Raw genomic sequence first — 21,141 nt, 5'->3', positions numbered from 1 at the left:
GTCTTGAGTGGTTGGAGCCTTTAACAATTTTCTTGGCCTTCCTTTCACGCCGCCTAATATAGATGTCCTGCATGGCAGGGAGCTTCGCTGGGCTGTCCACACTACCCTCTGTAGCGCCATGCGATTGAGGGTGGTGCTATTGCCATACTAAGCAGTGATGCAGCCAGTCAAGATGCTCTCAATCCTACAGCTGTATAACATTTTGAGGATTGGAGGGCCCATACCAAACCTTTTCAACCTCCTGAGGGGGAAGAGGCGCTGTCGCAGCTTCTTCTTGACTGCGTGTGTGTGGACCATTTTAAGTCCTTAGTGATTTGGACACGAGGAACTTGAAGCCCTCAACCAACTCCACTGCAGCACTTAAGTTTCCTGTGGTCCACGATCAGCTCCTTGATCTTACTGACGTTGAGGTAGAGGTTGTTGTTCTGGCAATGCACTGCCAGGTCACCGACCTCCCCCCTGTAGGCAGTCTCATCTTTGCCGGGGATGAGGCCTACCGCCGTCGTGTCGTCAGCAAAGTTGATGATGGGGTTGGAGTCGTGCTTGGCCACACAGTCATGGATGAACAGGGAGTACAGAAGGGTACTAAGCACACACCCCTATGGGGCCCTCATGTTGAGGGTCAGGGTGGTGGAGGTGATGTTGTCTACCCTCACCACCTGGGGTCGGCCCATCAGGAAGTCCAGGATCCAGTTGCAAAGGGAGGTGTTCAGTCCCAGGGTCCTAAGCTTGGTGACAAGCTTGGAGGTGAAACTGGTGTTGAATGCTGAGCTGTAGCCAATGAACAGCATTCTCACATAGGTATTCCTCTTATCTAGGTGGGTGAGGGCAGTGTGGAGTGCAATTGAGATTGCGTCGTCTATGGATCTGTTGGGGCGGTATGCAAATTGGAGTGGATCTAGGGTGTCTGGATGATGGAGTTGATGTTTGCCATAACCAGCCTCTCAAAGCACTTCATGATTACATATGTGAGTGCTACAGGGCAGTAGTCATTGTGGCATGAAGCTTTAGAGTTATTGGCAACAGGAATGATGGTGGTCATCTTAAAACATGTGGGGATGGGTCTCCCGAGTGGCACAGCAGTCTAAGACACTGCATCGCAGTGTTGCGGCTTAACTACAGCCTGGTGTTTGATTCCAGGGTGTGTCACAACCGTCCCTGACCAGGGTCCCATAGGGCGGTGCACAATTGGCCCAGCATCGTCTGGGTTATGGGAGGGTTTGGCCAGGGGGGCTTTTGAGCGTTGTTTACTCCGACACATTGGTGCTGCTGGCTTCCGGGTTAAGCGAGCAGGTGTTAAGAAGCACGGCTTGGCGGGTCATGTTTCGGGGGATAAATGACTCGACCTTCGCCTCTCCCAAGCCCGTTGGGGAGTTGCAGTGATGAGACAAGATTGAAATTGGGGAGAAAACGGGGGTAAAAATAAAATAATAATACATGTGGGGATAACAGCCCTGTGTGTGGTAGCCCGATGCTTTAGTTTAGCACCAACCTCAGTGTTAATCCAGGGCTTTTGATTGTGGAAGCAGCGAACCTTCACTGCGGGCACAATGTCGCCTATGCATATTCCTAATGAAGCCGGTGACGGAGGTGGCTCGTCGATGTTATCGGTGGAGTCCACGAAACATATTCAAATCAGCGCTAGCAAAGCAGTCCTGTAGCATAATCTCTGATTCTGGTGAACATTTCTCAACGGGTACTTCTGCTTGTAAACAGGAGACAGGAGTACGGATTCCTGATCTGATTTGCCCTAATGGGGGACGAGGGACGAGGGAGGGCCTTGTATGCTTGCTTGTGGGTAGAATTACAGTGGTCTAGGACTTTATCGCCCCTCGTGGCGAGGAAGACATGTTGATGGGAGTTGGGCATCAAATGTCTTAATGAAGCAGAATTAAAATCGCATATGGATGTAAGTGTTCCTGCTTCTTTTTAGTCGTACAGTTCGTTAAGTGCCAGCTTATTTTTCTTGTCCTGAGGTGGAATGTACACAACAGTCACGATAATAGCTGAAAACTCCCTCGGGAGGAAGAATGGTCAGCATTTTACCATCAGGTATTCAAAGACGGGGGAACATTGGCTCGACACTTCCATACACACTCGAGCCAGCACACCAGTTGTTGTTGATGAGGAGGTAAACCCCTCCCCCTCTCGAATTCCCCGACTCCACTGTCCTGTATGCATGGTGAATGGAGAATACATTGAGTTAGATAGCCATGGTCGGTATCTTGTCTCAGAAAAGCAGAGAAGGCCGTTTCAAGAGTCCCATTGGTAACAAATTTGTGATCGGAGATAATCCATCTTATTATCAAATGATTGGCCTGTAGAATGGAGGGAAAAGGTGGCCGGTTTTCCCTTCTCCTTAATCTCGCCAGGATCCCCTCTCTAGTTGGCGTTTCCTCTTGGGTAGCCCAAAAATATGGTCCAAATTACAGAAAGAGCCCAGGAAAGATGAGTCGAAGTCGAAGTTGAATCTGGAATTGAAGTAAGTAACTGCCGATCTGATGTTCAAAATTCTTGTCGGTTTTAAGAAATGTTAGCGGATACATTTTGTGAAAATAAAGTAAAAATAAACTACAAAATAAATCACAAAATAGCAAAGTAGTGTCAGAGCTTCCAAAATGGCGGCCATCCAGTACGGCGCCATCTTCATTAGTAACATAAGCATTTCGCGGCACTCACCCTAACATCTGTTAAACTGTGTACGCAACCAATAAACTTTGATTCGATTTTTGGGATTTTTATCAAAGGACAGAGTGATGTGCATTTCTGAAATGCATCAAGAGTAAACTGTCAGAAACTAAGATAGGAACATATCCTCACGCAGGGTGGCAGAGAAGTCTTGGCTTACAGTAACCTTTAGGTCTTTGTGTGCACTCTAAATACATTTATAGTTTGACATGAACGTTGATCACTTCTGAAGTTAAGGAGGAAAAAGAGAGAGCAAGAAAGAAAGAGCGGGAGAGAGAATAGCGAGAATTGTGATCAATCACTTTTACAGAAGGCAGTGTGTTCCGAGCGAAAGACAAAAGGACAGTGGGAGCGAATGAGGTCCAAGAGGATTGCAGAGTGAAGTGGACTTGCCAATTGACAAGATAAAAATCAACTCTGTTAGGCCTTGATGACCTCCACTACATGGTTATAAAACATATGAAAGGACTACCCAAAGTGGTTGTGCTGTAGCCTTGTCCCAGATCTGTTGATGCTGTCTTGCCAACTTCTATGGTCAAACAGACAGATCTGGAATCAGCTGTGGCTAGCTGTAACTGACCATCAACAAACATGTGTACAAGACAAGTGATGCAGGGCTACTGTATGCTGACCGGTAATAAACTCAAAGAGGGTTTCCCTTTCTTTCTCCCCAGGTTGAGACCATGGTAGTAGATGAGGAGGAGCAGTATGACCAGGGGTATTCCTGGCTGAGCAGTCCGTACAAAGCTTTCCTCCAAGGCTCTGACGCATCTAGTGTTGTCCAGAGGCCTGTGTCTGCAAGCTTCAGGAAAGTCATTGGGCTGCACTGCCATGTGGACAGTGCAGTGCATTTGTGAATGAATGAATAGATGGATACATTTAATTGAATGATACTGTATTGATCCGTTAGATGGGAAATTGTGTTTGAAGTTCACCACCACCGGTGTCGTGGAAATATTCAGTCAATAATATTTCTCAAATACCGAAGCCTGTGAGTTCAAATATACTTTTATTACAATATAATGAAAGCCGAGCTGGTTCGTGAAAACAACTGCCTTTTCAACCTTGGCACACACTTCTAATACATTTTTCCTCCTTACATCACACACATAGTAACTCCTTTTTATGTTAATAATTCATCCCCTCTGGCATTTAGCTACCGTTATCTTTTTGCCTTGCACTAATTTTAGTTTGGCTTCATATTAGGGCATGGAAACATTAGAGCCATAGCAATAGTTCAAAAATAAACAGACATGTCATCCTGCTAACTCCTCTGAAATGAACACACATGTTCTGGAAAATTCTCAATAGGCGTAACCATAGCAACAGTAAATATTAGGCCATAGCACTGTTACAGAAATAAACAGTCATGTCCACTCCCCAGACAGGTGCATGTCTAATGGTGTCTAATGACCCAGAGCACATATAGAGTGCACTATTCTTGCTGGCTCCTCTGAAATGTATAATGGTCACACATTGCCTCCATCCTTTCTCGCTCTCTCCTCACCCTCAACATTTATGTTGCATCTCGCTCCCTACACTGTACTGGCAGCACAGTGTGTGTGTTTGTCTTTCATTATGGTTAAACCATGCTGTTATGGCAAAATACATTTTTTTTAAATGACATAAATGATTAAATCGCAAGCTGCTCTATCCGCACTGATTGGTGAAGTAATTTAATGTTGAGCTAAATGTAAAAAATATATGTTTCAGAGGTATGAAAAGGAACAGAAAGGAACGATATAAACCAATACTTTGTTTGGGTTCCAACCAGAACTTTATTTTGCTGGTCGGAACAGTGGAAAGGAACAAACATTTTTTGTTTTTTTTCAGACTGAAATGGTTGGAAAATACAGTAATTTCCGTTCCAACCCCTGGTATGTGTGCCTGTGCGCGTGTTCCTGTCCTCGGCCCCCTTGTCAGGTTTCAGAGGGCCAGGTAGAGGCACTGGTCTAACCAGCCCCAGAGACGGAGGACTAAAGTCACCTTTGGAGCCTGAGCCACACACACCACACACCCACAGTTTATCTCCAGCTAGCAGAATGAACAGAGTGATGGCTACTAGACTGGGGAATTACAACATGTGCCCATCTTATTAGTGTAGAATATCGTAACCACCACATTCACTTGTGCTAGATCCCCATCTCTCCCTTATTCTAGTTATTATGTATGTCATGAAGAATGGTTAGAGCGCTGTGTATACAGATGTTTCTGCATGGATGTGTGGTTTCTAGAAATTGCACTCATTTAAATACACTTATTCTGGTATAATAATTCTCAAAGGAATTAGAATGGGGAGCTTCATAACAGTGATGAACGTACACAATAGTTGGGCGATATTACTATTCCATGTAATTGAAGCCAGCTTTGGAAATTAGAAGATAGAGTCTTATTTAAGCAATCAATAACAAGTGAACATTTTGTTTAATGAAAACTATAATTTCAGGAAAATGGCAATTATGGCATAGGGAGATGTTTTGGTGTGGTATGCACTTTTGTAATAAAAATGTTCTCATTTTCTTATCTAAATCATTATTAACTTCGGGGGGTAGTTTTGACCCTGCTAAGGACCTCATCAATAGCTTTATTTATAACTTATCGCATTTACTCAGAAAGGAATATTGCTGAATCAGAATGGCGATAGATTCCGTCAATGACCATTAGATAATGGGGAATAATGATATTCCACAATCCTGACTCAGCTAATTTGTGAAATCATCTCACCACCACTGCATCAAACAATGTTTGATTTGCAGCAGCTAACAAGAAGTAGTGCAATTAGAATTGTGTTATTCACACTTCTGTCCTATACAGACATCTACATTTAAGTGGTTTGAAATGCGGTTGGTGAAATAGGGTTGATGAAATTAACTTTGTGTAGAAAAAGGACTTTATTTATTAGTGTTAGAACAGGGAAATGCTGCTTTATAAGCAAAGTTTGACTTCTTCAAGTTTATTGTCGTAATTAGAGAATACCTGAAGCATATTAAAGTCATCCCCAGTGAATATATTTAATGTGTTTTGTAGCTACATTTTATGAGCTGAAATTTTTATTGGAGATGATAATATCAATATTATTTATTGTAGCTTTGATGGCAGGTAAAACTTGAAGCTAATATTCTGGCTAAACAATCTATTACCATTACTCACTTTTCTCACCATCTCTTTCCCAGTCTCCTACAGTATATGGAGACGAGCAAAATATTTCCATATTCATCGTCTAGTGTAAATGATAATAAGAGACTAGGTCTATGACCCATAGTTGAGCTGAGTTTGAAATAGATTGCATCCCAGTCTGGCCACGCTTGTGAAATACTCCTCATGCCGTATATATTGATGACCAAATTCAATTACGTGATTGCATTCTCAGCCAAACCCTCTTCCTTTCAGCTTAAATGATACATTGCATTGAATTGAAATAGTGAATCGTTCCACTAGACAACATAAAGAGTTATTAGATTCAGCATGTGTGTCTGCCAAATGGTGACACACAATGTCTGGTGGGTATCCTTCATAGGTACGACACCATATGACTGCAATAGACTGATGCAAAGGCGGCTGGAACAGGGCAATCATCTAAAGAGTTGGTTCATTTTGGCCTTGTTTGAGAGTTTGACCTGATCACAGACTGACCTACAAATAATAGTGAGTAGTAATTTAGAATGCAAGGTGATTTGTAGATCAGTCATTGTGCAGAGTTGAATTGACAGTAGTTGTTTCCAGATGGGTCTTTTGGAACTTCACACCTTTAGTTATGTTCCCTTTATCTCAGTAATATACTGTTTTCCTTTAGCCTAGAAACAATGCAGAAATGGTAACGGTTAGCGGAATGTTCATGGATGTTAAACAAGGGTAGAGTTGTAATTTTCGGTTTTTAACAATCGTTTGTTGTGTTTTAACGATATCAGATGATTTTGTCATTTATCTTAATTAATATCACTAGAAATGCCAATAGGACTAGGCGTTTTATCAATCTTCTTCCTCTTCTTAAGAATTTGGTGATAAGAAATCAGAGTTATCGTTCGTGCCATCGACCTCCCCTATTCTTTGCCAATGCAATTCCTTTTCATTTGTCTTGTCCTGTTTTTCCTGGCTACTATTCCCTAGCTTAGGTTCGCTGTTTCTAAAGCTTCTCCTCTCGTGCAAGGTCAACTATAATCAACCCCAGACAATGTCACTGGCTTCTGCAGCAACCAGGGTATTCCTCTGGGGCTTGGAGGGTCTACTGCATTGTACCATTCAATTACTGTTCATTAGACAGTGTACAGCCATTAATCAGACTGAGATGTTCTGCTATTCCTCAAAGGGCTATTGAACCAGGGAGGAAAAACACATGCTGTTTATCCTTGTTTCCTGTTTTGAGATACTGTAGGAGTACAAAGAAGACACTCTGGGATTCCCACTTGATATGTCTCTGTTTTTTTACTTCTCCTCCACAAGTCTTGGAATGCCAGATTAAGAAACAGAGCGAGCTAGAGATTTACCGCATATGCACTGCAGTGTTAGGAATCAAATAGATCATTTGGAGGAGACCGATTTTGTGAATCGGGCCCATATGCATTGAATCTGGCTGGATGATGATATGAGATATGATTTATGTGCCTTCGTTCCAGGAGACTAAACAGGAGGTGGAGGCGGTGTCATCCTCAAAGCTGTGCGGAATAAGGTCACAGATCTCCAAGTTCTTCAAGGGTAGGTTCATCAAAGCATAGTAGCACCGCAAGCTAGTAGCCCCACGTTTCCTCCACAACACAATTGAACATAATGCGCCCATAACAGACCATAAAGAGACCGCTAATACACTCAGCGTTACCCGGTTTCCCCCTTCGCATGTCACCGGATCCCCAACCGCAGCGTCACACATCTGGGAGAGCTAACATACTTTATGTTTACCATCTGGTCGAGAGGTTGGAGTTACATTCCCTGATCTCAAATGACTTATTATTTAGTATTAAACACACCTGCACTTCACAAAGTGCCCCATACAGTATGTCCCGTACTGTGGATTATTCACGTTCGTTTTATTTTTCCCATCTAATCGTGTCTCACCTGACAGATATTCAGGGTTCTCCCCTGGATTTTAAACACGGTGGTGCTGCTGAGTATGGCTGGGGGAGAGTCCCGAAGGGGGGGCAGTTTTTGAACACCTGTAACTGCAATTTCCTTCAATCTAGAGTAAGAAATGTGTTTATATGATAACAAATCTCTTAGATTCTTTGGGGAGAACCTTGGATATTGTATATGTAGGAAAATCACACTGGTCTTAGTTTAGTATGCCTGTGTCTTCTAAAGTATTGCATTTTGGATACAGTATTTTAAAATGGGTTGAATAGAATGTATGACTATCAAACATGTAAATGATATATTCTTGAATATGACTTCAAATCATGTGTAGATGAGCACAATGATTAGAATGATATACCATGACAGAACGAGACCTAACGGTACCATGGTAGAACATGACTCTTCTATGTCAGAGGATGTGCCTCACACCTAGCTCAAACAATTTTCTTTAATTGGCCACAAATCATAGTCTGTAGGAGCAAGGCCATTCAGTGATCCAGAGGTGTTCCAGCATTTTCCATTGTCCCGTGAGAATTCCATTAGTGAATAATGAAAGACCGGGGCCTTCCATGTGGTTATTTACTGTCCCTGATCTGAGGTGGCACAGCATAATAACTACATCCTGTGTTGCTAACAGCAGGCAATTTACAGAAGCCGTCTCATCTCCTTGTCTCACCCGTATTTTCTTTATATTCACATTTGCTTTATATTGACTGGACTGGAGCTCCGGCATGATGACAGAGATGGGAATTTTAGCGAATGGATAGAAATATGGCCTGTTAAGTTCTTCTCTTTGTGTGGAATATAGATATTCCCATTAGGGAATCCTGACTTCTCATCATTGGCATTGTGAACTCTAGACTTGTCCTTTCTATTTGCATGCACATTGCTGTTTATTGTCATTATTTGTCAATGAGACTTAATGACTTGGTGTATATGCCCCATATTCATTCACACAACATCTACATATCTGTTCAGAAGCATAGATCATCTATGCCACAACCACTTCAGAGCTGAAGTGAAGGGGAATTTTGAAATACAGGAAATGAATGGGATCTACTCTAACAGTAAGGGAACCCAACACTGCCTGGCTATGCCACATCTTTATCCTCAATGGGATTGTTCCAGTTGGTCAAAATAGGAAACCTTCTTCAGTTCAGCAAATGTAAATCTACGTTCAAAGAGCTTTTTCTTCATATTTGTGTCCAGGTTGGATTAGGTATGGCCTCTATACTAGGGCATTCTGTCCTGGGTTTCCTTGTATAACAGTAGACAATACAGTGTTCAGTTTAGTGGAGATTCTCCCTCTAAAGTGATTGGCAACATGAACAATGGCCTGGTAATTTACAGTGAATGATAGGGCTGCTGACAGAAGTTGTAAAGCATCATGATTGATTGTTCTGATGTACAGGTTGTCATATTTATCAAAGGTCATGATGGTACTGTTTAAGTCAAAAACATTTTGTTTTTCATTTTATTGTAAGTCTTCTGTTAAATAATTTACAGTAAAAAAAAAAGTTATTTATCAGACGCTTTTATCCAGAGCGACTTACAGTAGTAGTAAGTGCATACATTTTCACCCCCCCCCCCCCATACTGGTCCCCCGTGGGAATCAAACCCACAACACTGGCGTTGCAATGCTCCAATGTTTGTAACTGAATCTTTTTTATAATTTTTTTCTTTTGAGAGAAAAGCTAAAAGTGACCAGCTTCTAGACCAATATACCATTTATTCAGTCAGAGGTAGGTTGTGCGGGGTAGAGGGTAAAAAACATGGCAAATTAAAAGCCACCTAAAGATCTAATTATGATTCCAGCATTTTCACAGACCCTGTAACCAAAATACAGGTATTGGGTCTGTGTGAATGGTTCTCTGCTTTTTTTGCAGGTAAATTCATTAGCACTTCCATTGCTTAACACCTCCCTAATTTGAAATGCACCCATGGTTAAACATAATCCCCCACCTTTGATATGTATAAAAGGGGAATGTCATGATATTTGTCACATTGGTAATTGCATGTTCCATGGATATTTGAGCACACAGTTAATTTCATAATACGTCTTTTCATACTCAAGTTGAGTACTGGTTTATGCTCAGAGCAAATAACATCCCTATGGAATTGAACACTTGAGGAGAAAAAACAACAACATTTTATTAACTATGGGTGAAAATGTATTCTTCTCATTCATCAGTTACATGGCATGAAAGAGCCTTTCAAAGCAGCTCCACTAGCAATACGTTTTCGTCATGGAAAAATAATAAGTCCCAAAGAATTTGCCATTGTGATGTGAGGAGAAGAGAGGGGATGTCTGCGTGTGATCTCAGCTACCACTGTGATGACGGGCCCCTGTGAAGTGCACCAGTGGCCAGTTACACATTAGCTTTGATTGCCAGTTGCTCTGGCTGCGGTCCGCTTTGGACTGCATCTCGAGATGAAAGCCGCCTGTGTCCAGTGTGTCCATCCGTTGTAGCTACTGCTCCAGCTCTTTATTTGCTCTAGGCACCATCAAGGGCATGCTGCGATGAGCATTATGTATAATTTCTCATACAATGCATCTACGACAGCAGCGACATCTCTGTTTCTTCATTTTAATTGAATGCCATTTTTTTTTATTTATCCTGTTGACAGACCTATTGTAACAAGGTATGGCTTTGTTGTGTTGTTGGATGCACTTTGACATGGGTGGACCCTGTGGTTCCGAATGCATTAGCATCTCTGTTCTCTCTTTCTCTACACAGAAAGAGCCAGAGCCAGGGAGTCCTATAGTAGCATAAACAGTGGAGGACAATGCACCCTTCTCCTTTGTGAGACCCCCATGTACGAGATGAAACAGTGTTATAAACCAAATAAAAATGTCTTCGTCTTGGCAGCCCCACCGAAGATATATGGCCTCTTATTCCAGGGACTATATTGCATAATTATGTATGGCTATGAATATTGCATGGCGCCTCACACTGAGCGCATGGTAAGATGCCTAATTGCAGAGTTTAATTATTAAGAAGCAAAGATCCTGGGTGGGTTTCACAGAAGCACTTTTGATAAATTATTTTTGGAGGTTTTCCTGATGAATTATTTTGGGGCTGATACCTCATCAGCGGGCATAGTGGACAGTGTAACCGCTGCTGAGAGAGACTTATCCTCCCGGGGAGAGGAATTACTATTCTGATTCAAATTCGGTGGAATCAACAAATAACAAAATGATATTGGAGTGGATCAAACAAATGATTCACTCCTCTCACAGTCAAGGCTATTAAAACACAGAGGCGCTGTGATGGGAAGAATAAGAGCTGTTGGCATTGACCTTCAGGGCAATGGTTTAATTTCTCTGTGTAACATAACAGAGATTGAAAACAATGTTGTTTGCCTGAGCGCAGAGGACTCTATGTCAGTGGTTCCCAACCAGGGGTACTAGGACCCCTGGGGGTACTTGGCCTATTCACAAGGGGTACTTGAGAAGACTCATGAGACCATTGGCCTACTGGTAAAATGCACATGAGTGGGTACTTCAGGGGTACTCTGGGTAGAGAAAAATTCAGTTGGTGGTACAGTAACCAAAAAAGGTTGAGAACCAATCAATCAATCAATCAATCAATCAATCAATCAATCAATCAATCAAATGTATTTATAAAGCCCTTCTTGCATCAGCTGATGTCACAAAGTGCTGTACAGAAACCCAGCCTAAAACCCCAAACAGCAAGCAATGCACGTTTAGAAGCACGGTGGCTAGGAAAAACTCCCTAGAAAAGCCATTGCTCTTAGTTGTAAATACCATATATTTCCTGACACAATCCTGGGAGATACTTAGCAATCAAGGAGAGAGAAAGGAAACCACTTATTCACTTTTTCTCCAACACGAATGCGGCGAAAGCTGTAGATTATATCTATATATCTGTGAAATGAAGCCTCCAGTGGAGGCTCTCTGATTGTTAAATTGACTCATTGACAGTAATTGTTTTACCCAAGAAGTATTTCCTCCCCACAAATGAATAATGGCCTATCTACTGTACAGGGGTTGCTCCATTACCTACATCCACTGTTCCACAATGGTTGTAAGACATTAGCTATTTTTCTAACTTTTTGGTGAACTGCATGGGAGAGGCCACCCAAAGTCTCCTTTAACACCCATTAGCGTGTCATTGTGTGAAGAAAAAAATGGAAGCCACTTTGGCCTATGATGGAGGTCAATAGCTGTTTTTAGAGCCCCTTTCCACAGTTAGCTCATGTTTGCGACATAAGTGCAACTTTAAAGGCTATCTTCTATAACTACAATAATAATCATGTTGACAGCTGACCTGTAATACTCAGTGCCATGCAGTCTACCCAAGACAAGATATTGCAGTGTGAACAGTAGCTTGGCACGACAATAGGTTCAAACTCAGAGTAATGGATCAAATGGCTCCTGCAAAATGCATTGCAGTCTCGCACTTACGAAATCCAGTCAAGCTGCTTTTTGCAAGACCAGCACAAATAGCTGAATAATTGATCAGGATCAATGGGAGGATGACTTGAGTGTGTCCAGCAGTGTTTGGTCTGGCTTACTCTCCTATACCCAGTCTGTCAATGATGTGTCAGTGGTCTTATAGTCTACAGACATGCAAGACATTTAGACATGCAAGACATCACCTAGCTATCCACTTAGTTTGTGTGTTTTTGAACAACCAGCTATTCTTTGACAGTTTGAAGACATCCTGGCAGAATATTGTCTAACATTGAAAGAGATTCTGGAACAGGCTAAAAAGAAATACAATAGTGAAAGAAAGCAAAGGATCACAAATTGGTAAAAGTCAACATCTAACCAAGGCTTTTACTTAAACAGATCACTGGGTGACTGATTGACTAAATGTCCTCCTCAATATCCTACTCTCTCTGGCTTCAGTCAATGCTTAGGTCCACTAGCCACAGTGACATTTTAGAAAGCAACCAGCATCAAGATTTACATAAATGATGGATCAAGATATAGTGTGTGTGTGTGTGTGTGTGTGTGTGTGTGTGTGTGTGTGTGTGTGTGTGTGTGTGTGTGTGTGTGTGTGAGAGAGAGTGTATGTGAACCGGTATGCTGCCTATGTACCAGCAGCTCTCTGAAAGGCCTAAAGTGGTCCTCCAAGCAGGCAGTCTTACAATCCTGGTCAACACTGACATCATCCAGAGCCACCAGGAGCCACTTATTTTTTCCCCTCGCTCTCTTCCGGTCGGCGAGCTACTGCTAATGGCTAGAGGCTCAGCTAAAAGCCCCCAGTGTGAATAGATGTGAGTCACAGACAGAGTGAGCGGGAGACAGGGAGACTGTATCATTGGGCCAGATACAGTTGAAGTCAGAAGTTTACATACACTCCAGAAATTTTTTGTTAACAAACTCTAGTTTTGGCAAGTCGGTTAGGACATCTACTAAGTAATTTTTCCAACAATTGTTTACAGAGAGATTATTTCAGTTATAATTCACAGCTTGGAAAATTCCAGAAAATGATGTCAAGGCTTGAGAAGCTTTTGACATAATTTGTCACGTCCTGACCATAGAGAGCTCTTATTTTCTATGGTAGAGTAGGTCAGGGCGTGACTGGGGGGGGTTTATCTAGTTTATTTAGTTCTATGTTGTTTTGGTTCTAGTTTATTTTTTCTATGTTGGGATTTTTGTATGATCCCCAATTAGAGGCAGCTGGACATCGTTGTCTCTAATTGGGGATCATATTAAAGTAGTTGTTTTTGGGAGATTATTTTGAGTTAGTGCATGTTGCACCTCTTTCGTCACGGTTTGTGTTTTGTTTGTAGTTTATTGTTTGTTTCACATTAAAAATAAAAGATGTGGAACGATACCCACGCTGTGCTTTGGTCCGTTCACACACACACGCGTGACATAATTTGAGTCAATTGGAGGTGTACTTGTGAATGTATTTCAAGGTCTACCTTCAAACTCAGTGCCTCTTTGCTTGACATCATGGGAAAATCAAAAGAAATCAGCCAAGACCTCAGAAATTAAATTGTAGACCTCCACAGGTCTGGTTCATTCTTGGGAGCAATTTCCAAATGTCTGAAGGTACCACTTTCATCTGTACAAACAATAGAACTCAAGGATAAACACCTTGGGACCACGCAGCCGTCATACCGCTCAGGAAGGAGACGCGTTCTGTCTCCTAGAGATGAACGTACTTTGGTGCGAAAAGTGCAAATCAATCCCAGAACAACAGCAACGGTCCTTGTGAAGATACTGGCGGAAACAGGTACAAAAGTATCTATATCCACAGTAAAATGAGTCCTATATCGACATAACCTGAATGGCCGCTCAGCAAGGGCTCAGCAAGGAAGAAGCCACTTTTCCAAAACCAATATAAAAAAGCCAGACTACGGTTTGCAACTGCACATGGGGACAAAGATCGTACTTTTTGGAGAAATGTCCTCTGGTCTGATGAAACAAAAATAGAACTGTTTGCCCATAATTACCATCGTTATGTTTGGAGGAAAAAGGGGGAGGCTTGCAAGCCGAAGAACACCATCCCAAACGTGAAGCACGGGAGTGGCAGCATCATGTTAGGGGGGTGATTGTTGCTGGAGGGAATGGTGCACATCTCAAAATATATGGCATCATGATGAAGGAAAATTATGTGGATATATTGAAGCAACATCTCAAGACATCCGTCAGGAAGTTAAAGATTGGTCGCAAATGCGTCTTCCAAATGTACAATGACCCCAAGCATACTTCCAAAGTTGTGGCAAAATGGCTTAAGGACAACAAAGTCAAGGTATTGGAGCGGCCATCACAATGCCCTGACCTCCATCCCATAGAAAATTTGTGGGCAGAACTGAAAAAGTGTGTGCGAGCAAGGAGGCCTACAAACCTGACTCAGTTACACCAGCTCTGTCAGGAGGAATGGGCCAAAATTCACCCAACAAATTGTGGGAAGCTTGTGGAAGGCTACCCGAAATGTTTGACCCAAGGTAAACAATTTAATAGCAATGCTACCAAATACAAATTGAGTGTATGTAAACTTCTGACCCACTGGGAATGTGATGAAAGATATAAAAGCTGAAATAAATAACTCTCTACTATTATTCTGACATTTCACATTAAAGTGGAGATCCTAACTGACCTAAGACAGGTAATTTTTACTAGGATTAAATGTCAGGAATTGTGAAAAACTGAGTTTAAATGTATTTGTCTAAGGTTTATGTAAACTTCTGACTTCAACTGTATGTCAAATCAAATTTTATTTGTCACATGCGCCGAATACAACAAGTGTAGACCTTACCGTGAAATGCTTACTTACAAGCCCTTATGTACTGATTACTCTGTGATGAGGAAATGGAAAAAGGCTAGATGATATCATCCCCAGATTGCTGACAATGGCAACTGTAGAGCAAGGGGAGGGAGGAGAGTGTGGGGGACGGCAACTTCTCTGCCTCCTTAAATGACTTGACCTTAGAGAAATATGGTAGAAGGTAAAACTGGTGCTAATAAGGCTAGTTAATAGCATGAGGAGAGGCCACCCATCCACAGATGGTGTGCAGGACTTTCACACTATAGGCCTACCGAGCTCCAGTGGCCTATCGGGCTCTAGGGGCCTTTCCCCACACCCAAACATTTTTTTTTAAAGAAAAAAAATATATTTTCAAACTGTTGGCGACAAATATACATCACAATAAATACATTATATCAATACGGCAGTAGCCCTAAGTTGTTGATAAACCTTTAGAATGTTCACCTGTAACAAGCCCTCCTAATTAGCCTTCAAGTTCAGGTGAGGTGACTCGTGACCCCAATGCTCGTGAGAGTTGTGACTCGTCCGGTCAGAGAGTGAGTGGGTGATCACTATCAAAATTAGTAGGCTAAACTAAAGTTTTGAATCTTCAAATCCCATAAATTAGCTTACGTTTTGATTAATGAAAAATTATTTGATTTGATTTAGTCCTATTCTTTAACTTACATTTTTGGTTGAGATGTTGACGTGAATCCAACATACCAATTATTAATTTGTAGACAAACTGGAATTAAAGCAAGACTAAGGCACAGGTTTTATGCTCGATTCTCCCACTCAACAAAAAATAAAAGTTAAAGAATGGGATTCAACCAGTGGCTCAGTTGGAACTATCCAAGCAGTAGATATACTCACTTTATTAGGTACATCCATCTATAGTAGTACTGGGTCAGACACCCCCTTTGCCTCCAGAACAACCTGAATTATTCGGGGCGTTGATTCTACAAGGTGTGGTGTTCAAATGTTGCTCAATTGGTATCAAAGGACCTAACGTGTGCCATTCTCTGTAAACTTTAGACAATGTCGTGCGTGAAAAGCCCAGGAGGCCGGCCATTTCTGAGATACTGGAACCAGTGCGCCTGGCACTGACGATCATATCACGTTCAAAGTCACTTGTTTTGCCCATTCTAATGTTTAATCAAACAGTAACTTAACGCCTTAATGCCTGTCTGCCTGCTTTATATACAAAGCCACGTGTCTCACTGTCTGTAGGAGTGAACAATTTTTGTGAATGGTGTACATCTCCACTGAGTGTTTAATCTTGATATTTGATTGCTTTGTAAACTAAACTAAACACAAATCAATATTAATTTTGTAATACAGTAAATAGCCTAAAGTTGAAACTATTTTACAAACCAATGTAACATTCAACCTTAAAATGAGTGACACATCCATGGCCACATTTCTTCTTATGTAATCTTGATAGCGTGCTAAGGTCGCGGACAAAGGTCTGTGGAGATCTTCACAATTGCTATAATAATCTGTGCAGAATCTCGAACAGCATTGATCACTTGCACTATGCACTTTTAATGTAATCTCAATTTCATTCCAGGTCATTTGGTTGTGCTATTAGATGAAGCACAGTGATACAATATATTTCCTGACATTGTTTTCCATTGGAATTTGGTTGTGCTTTTAGATGGTTGAAAGCATAGTGATAACACATTGGAAATTCAACAAACTTCTGGCTGTCTTTTTGAGTGGCTGAATAAAGGTTGAAATGTCATTGGTCAAGGTCTCAACCAAATATGACCCACATCTCCATGTTGAAATTATGTGGTGTGCCCAGTGGGAGACTACTGTGTAGCCAGAAATTCATAGGTGGGTTAGCCAGCAGAAATTTGGATGGGCCAATGAGGGGGGTGTTGAGGAGTAATTTTTTTAATAATAATATAGAATTGTGTTGTTTTTGCTCAATCTGATTGGGTGGGCCTGGCAGGGCCTGGCTCACAAGTGGGTGGGCCTGTGTCCACTCAGGCCCACCCATGTCTATGCCCCTGGTAGAAATGCACTGAATTAATTAAGGAACATGATAACGCTCAGAATTTATGAACGGCCTGTTTCACAATTCACAGCAATGTCTTTGGCGAACAAAAACAGTCACTCTAGCATGACTAAATATACATTTAATTTGCTATGAAATCTTGACATATTGGCTTCCGATTTCTGCGGTATTTCCAGGGACTGAATTATTCCCTGTATTGAAATGGTAGATTTTTGGGGAAATATGAATCTCCCTACATCCTATACATTTTTCTATACCCTTTAATCATACATAATTGGAAAGCTTAGATTCACAGCTATCCGTCACACACATTTTGGGGATGTTCAAGTCAGCAGAAATTCGACCTCTAGGGTATATACCATAATTAACTGTATAAATTGCTTTAAAGGAAACCTTGATACATTTTAAACTTTGTTTGACAAGTGGTTATGAAAGGTCATGAAATTATCTTTCAAATTATATATAATATAACCAACTTTTAAAGCACCAGCCACAACTATTGTTTAAAAATCGCCCGGCTGAGCTCCCTGCCGTCCAGGACCTCTATTTCAGGTCAGAGGAAGGCCCCAAAATTGCCGAAGACTCCAGCCACCCAAGCCATAGACTGTTCACTCTGATACCCAGGGGCGCAACTTTAGTTGAGAATAGGTTTTTATTACCGGCATAAGGCTTGTTTTTCTTTGGAGGCCAGGAAGGAGCTGGTACGATGTACATTACATTACAGCGCTGTTGGCTGGTTGTCATTGACCTTGCGTAGGCTTAAACACTAGTATACACTGATTTAGAAGGCCACATTGGGTAAAATTCCATTTTATCTCTGTTCTTTTTTAGTCATGTCGGTAAATAAATATCAATTACGGTCCCATTCTCATTTGCTTCTAACAGTACCAAAAATTAGAACAGGTCAGGGTAGAAATAGTTTTAGTTACTTAGCTCCGTGGTCCTGGAATTCTCTCCTGAACATTTTAAAATTTGATGATCTAGTTTCGTTGGTGGAGTTTAAACACTTGATCGATGTATATATCGAATAGCCCCCGCGATATGCAACTTTTCAGAGAAGTCAGGAACCAATACAGACAGTCAGTTAGGAATGCAAAGGCTAGATTTTTCAAACAGAAATTTGCATCCTGTAGCTGTAACTCCCCTTCCCTGTAGCTCAGTTGGTGGAGCATGGTGTTTGCAACGCCAGGGTTGTGGGTTCGATTCCCACAGGGGGCCAGCACAGAAAAAAAAAAAATGAAATGTATGCATTCACTACTGTAAGTCGCTCTGGATAAGAGCGTCTGCTAAATGACTAATATATCATAGAAGAGTGTAATTGTCTTTAGGACAGCTGTTTTTAGTCAAGACTTTCGTGTTTTTAATGTAATATGTAATTGTTGTACTGTATGTGTGTTTATAGTTTTGTTTAATGTTGTGTTAGTGTATGTAAGTTGTTTTGTCTGAAACGTTGTTCCCCCTGCTGCTATTGGACCAGGTCTCTCTTGGAAAAGAGATGTTATCTCAATGAGAAAAACCTGTATAAATAAAGGTAAAATAAAATGTTAAATGATTGAACTCTTTGACCTAAATGCCAAGTGTCACATCTGGGGGAAATCTGGCACCATCCCAACGGTGAAGCATGGTGGTGGCAGCATCATGCTCTGGGGATGTTTTTTAGAGGCAGGGACTGGGAGACTAGTCAGGATCGAGGTAAAGATGAATGAAGCAAAGTACCGAGAGATCCTTGATAAAAACCTGTTCCAGAGCGCTCAGGACCTCAGACTTGGCCAAAGGTTCACGTTCCAACAGGACAACGACCCTAAGCACACAGCCAAGACAACGCAGGAGTGGCTTCAGGACAAGTGCCTGAATGTCCTTGAGTGGCCCAGCCAGCTCTCCCCATCCAACCTGACAGAGCTTGAGAGGATCTGCAGAGAAGAATGGGAGAAACTCCCCAAATACAAGTTTGCCAAGCTTGTAGCGTCATACCCAAGAAGAGTCAATGCTGTAATCGCTGCCAAAGGTGCTTCAACAAAGTGCTGAGTAAAGGGTCTGAATATGTAAAAGTGATATTTCAGTTAAAATGTTTTAATAAATTAGCAAACATTTCTAAAATAATGTTTTTGCTTTGTCATTGTGTGTAGATTGATGAATAAAAAAAACGATTTAGTACATTTTAGAATATGGCTGTAACGTAACAAATTGTGGAAAAAGTCAAGGGGTCTGAATACTTTCCAACGGCACTGAATATCTACCTCAAAAACCTTGTACCTTTGCACATTGATCTGGTACTGGTACTCCTTGTATATAGCTCCATTCTCGTGTATTTAATTTAATTCCTTTTGTTACTCTTTTATTTTCCCAACTCTGCATCGTTGGGAAGGGCTCGAAACCAGTTGAATTTGGCACATGTGACATAAAATTTTATTTGATTTATTATGCCATTGACATGGGTTGTTTGTCATAGGGTAAAGTTAATGGGATGGAGGGATGAAAGAAAGTGATAACACACAGAAAACTACCATTGATGCAAGGCTATCACAGATTTTCCAACTCTAGGGACATAGACCTTAAAAAATGTTTTTTAAAGGCTGCGTTTACACAGGCAAATCAATTCTGATATTATTTTTCACTAATTGGTCTTTTGCCCAATCAGATCAGCTCTGAATAAAATATGTGAAAAGATCTGTTGTGATTGGTCAATGGAAAAAGATCAGAATTGGGCTGCCTGTATAAACACAGCCTATGACACATCGTCGGTCAAAGTGAGCCCGATGGCCCACATTTGGGGTCTGGCTCATGCTCCGCAGAGGGATCCACTGATCCAGATTTCTTTCCTCTTTCTAAGGCTGGTCAGTAAACTACATTTTACTATACTGAACAAAAATATAAACGCAATATGCAACAATGTAGAAGATTTTACTGAGTAAGAGTTCATATGTGTCACGGTTGTCGAAAGGAGGAGCGGACCAAAGTGCAGCGTGTGTGTCGTTCCACATTTTATTTACACTGTGAAACTATGCAATACATAAATAAACTGAATGACAAAAACAACAAACCGTGACGCAGCGGTGAAAAATACACTGACTCAAAAACAATCTCCCACAAACCCAGGTGGAAAAAAACCCCTACTTAAATATGATCTCCAATTAGAGACAACGAGGACCAGCTGCCTCTAATTGGAGATCGTACCAAACAAACCAACATAGAAATACAAAACTAGAACCTAACATAGAAATAGAAAACAACAAAGAACTACAAATCTCGAATGCCCAACCAAATCACACCCTGACCTAACCAAAATAGAGAAACAAAACGTCTCTCTCAGGTCAGGGCGTGACATAATGAAATAAATTCATTAGGCCCTAATCTATTGATTTCACATGATTGGTCACAGGTACCTTAAAAAAAAGGTAGGGGCGTGGATCAGAAAAACAGTCAGTATCTGGTGTGATCACCATTTGCCTCATGCAGCGCGACACATCTCCTTATCATAGAGTTGATCAGGCTGTTGATTGTGGCCTGTGGAATGTTGTCCCACCCCTCCTCAATGGCTGTCTGAAGTTGCTGGATATTGGCGGGAACTGGAGCACATTGTTGTACACATCAATCCAGAGCATATCAAACATGCTCAATGGGTGACATGTCTGGTGAGTATGAAGGTCATGGAAGAAGTGGGACATTTTCAGCTTCCAGAAATTGTGTACAGCATTATCATGCTGAAACATGAGGTGATGGCAGCGGATGAATGGCACGACAATGGGCCCCAGGATCTCATCACGGTATCTCTGTGCATTCAAATTGCTATCGATAAAATGCAATTGTGTTCATTGTCCGTAGCTTATGCGTGCCCATGCCATAACCCCACCGCCACCATGGGGCACTCAGTTCACAACATTGACATCAGCAAACCGCTTGCCCTCACGACGCCATACGTACTGCCAAATTCTCTAAAACCACATTGGAGGCGGCTTATGATAGAGAAATGAACATTCAATTCTCTGGCAACAGCTCTGGTGTACATTCCTGCAGTCAGCATACCAATTGCATGCTCCCTCAAAACTTGAGATATCTGTGGCATTGTGCTGTGTGACAAAACTGCACATTTTAGAGTGGCCTTTTATTTTTCCCATCACAAGGTGCACCTGTGTAATG

The sequence above is a fragment of the Salmo trutta genome, chromosome 25 (assembly GCF_901001165.1).
Source record: "Salmo trutta chromosome 25, fSalTru1.1, whole genome shotgun sequence".
Taxonomy (NCBI): Eukaryota; Metazoa; Chordata; class Actinopteri; order Salmoniformes; family Salmonidae; genus Salmo; species Salmo trutta.
The sequence above is the reverse complement of the archived record's forward strand: the minus strand, read 5'-3'. Positions refer to the sequence as shown.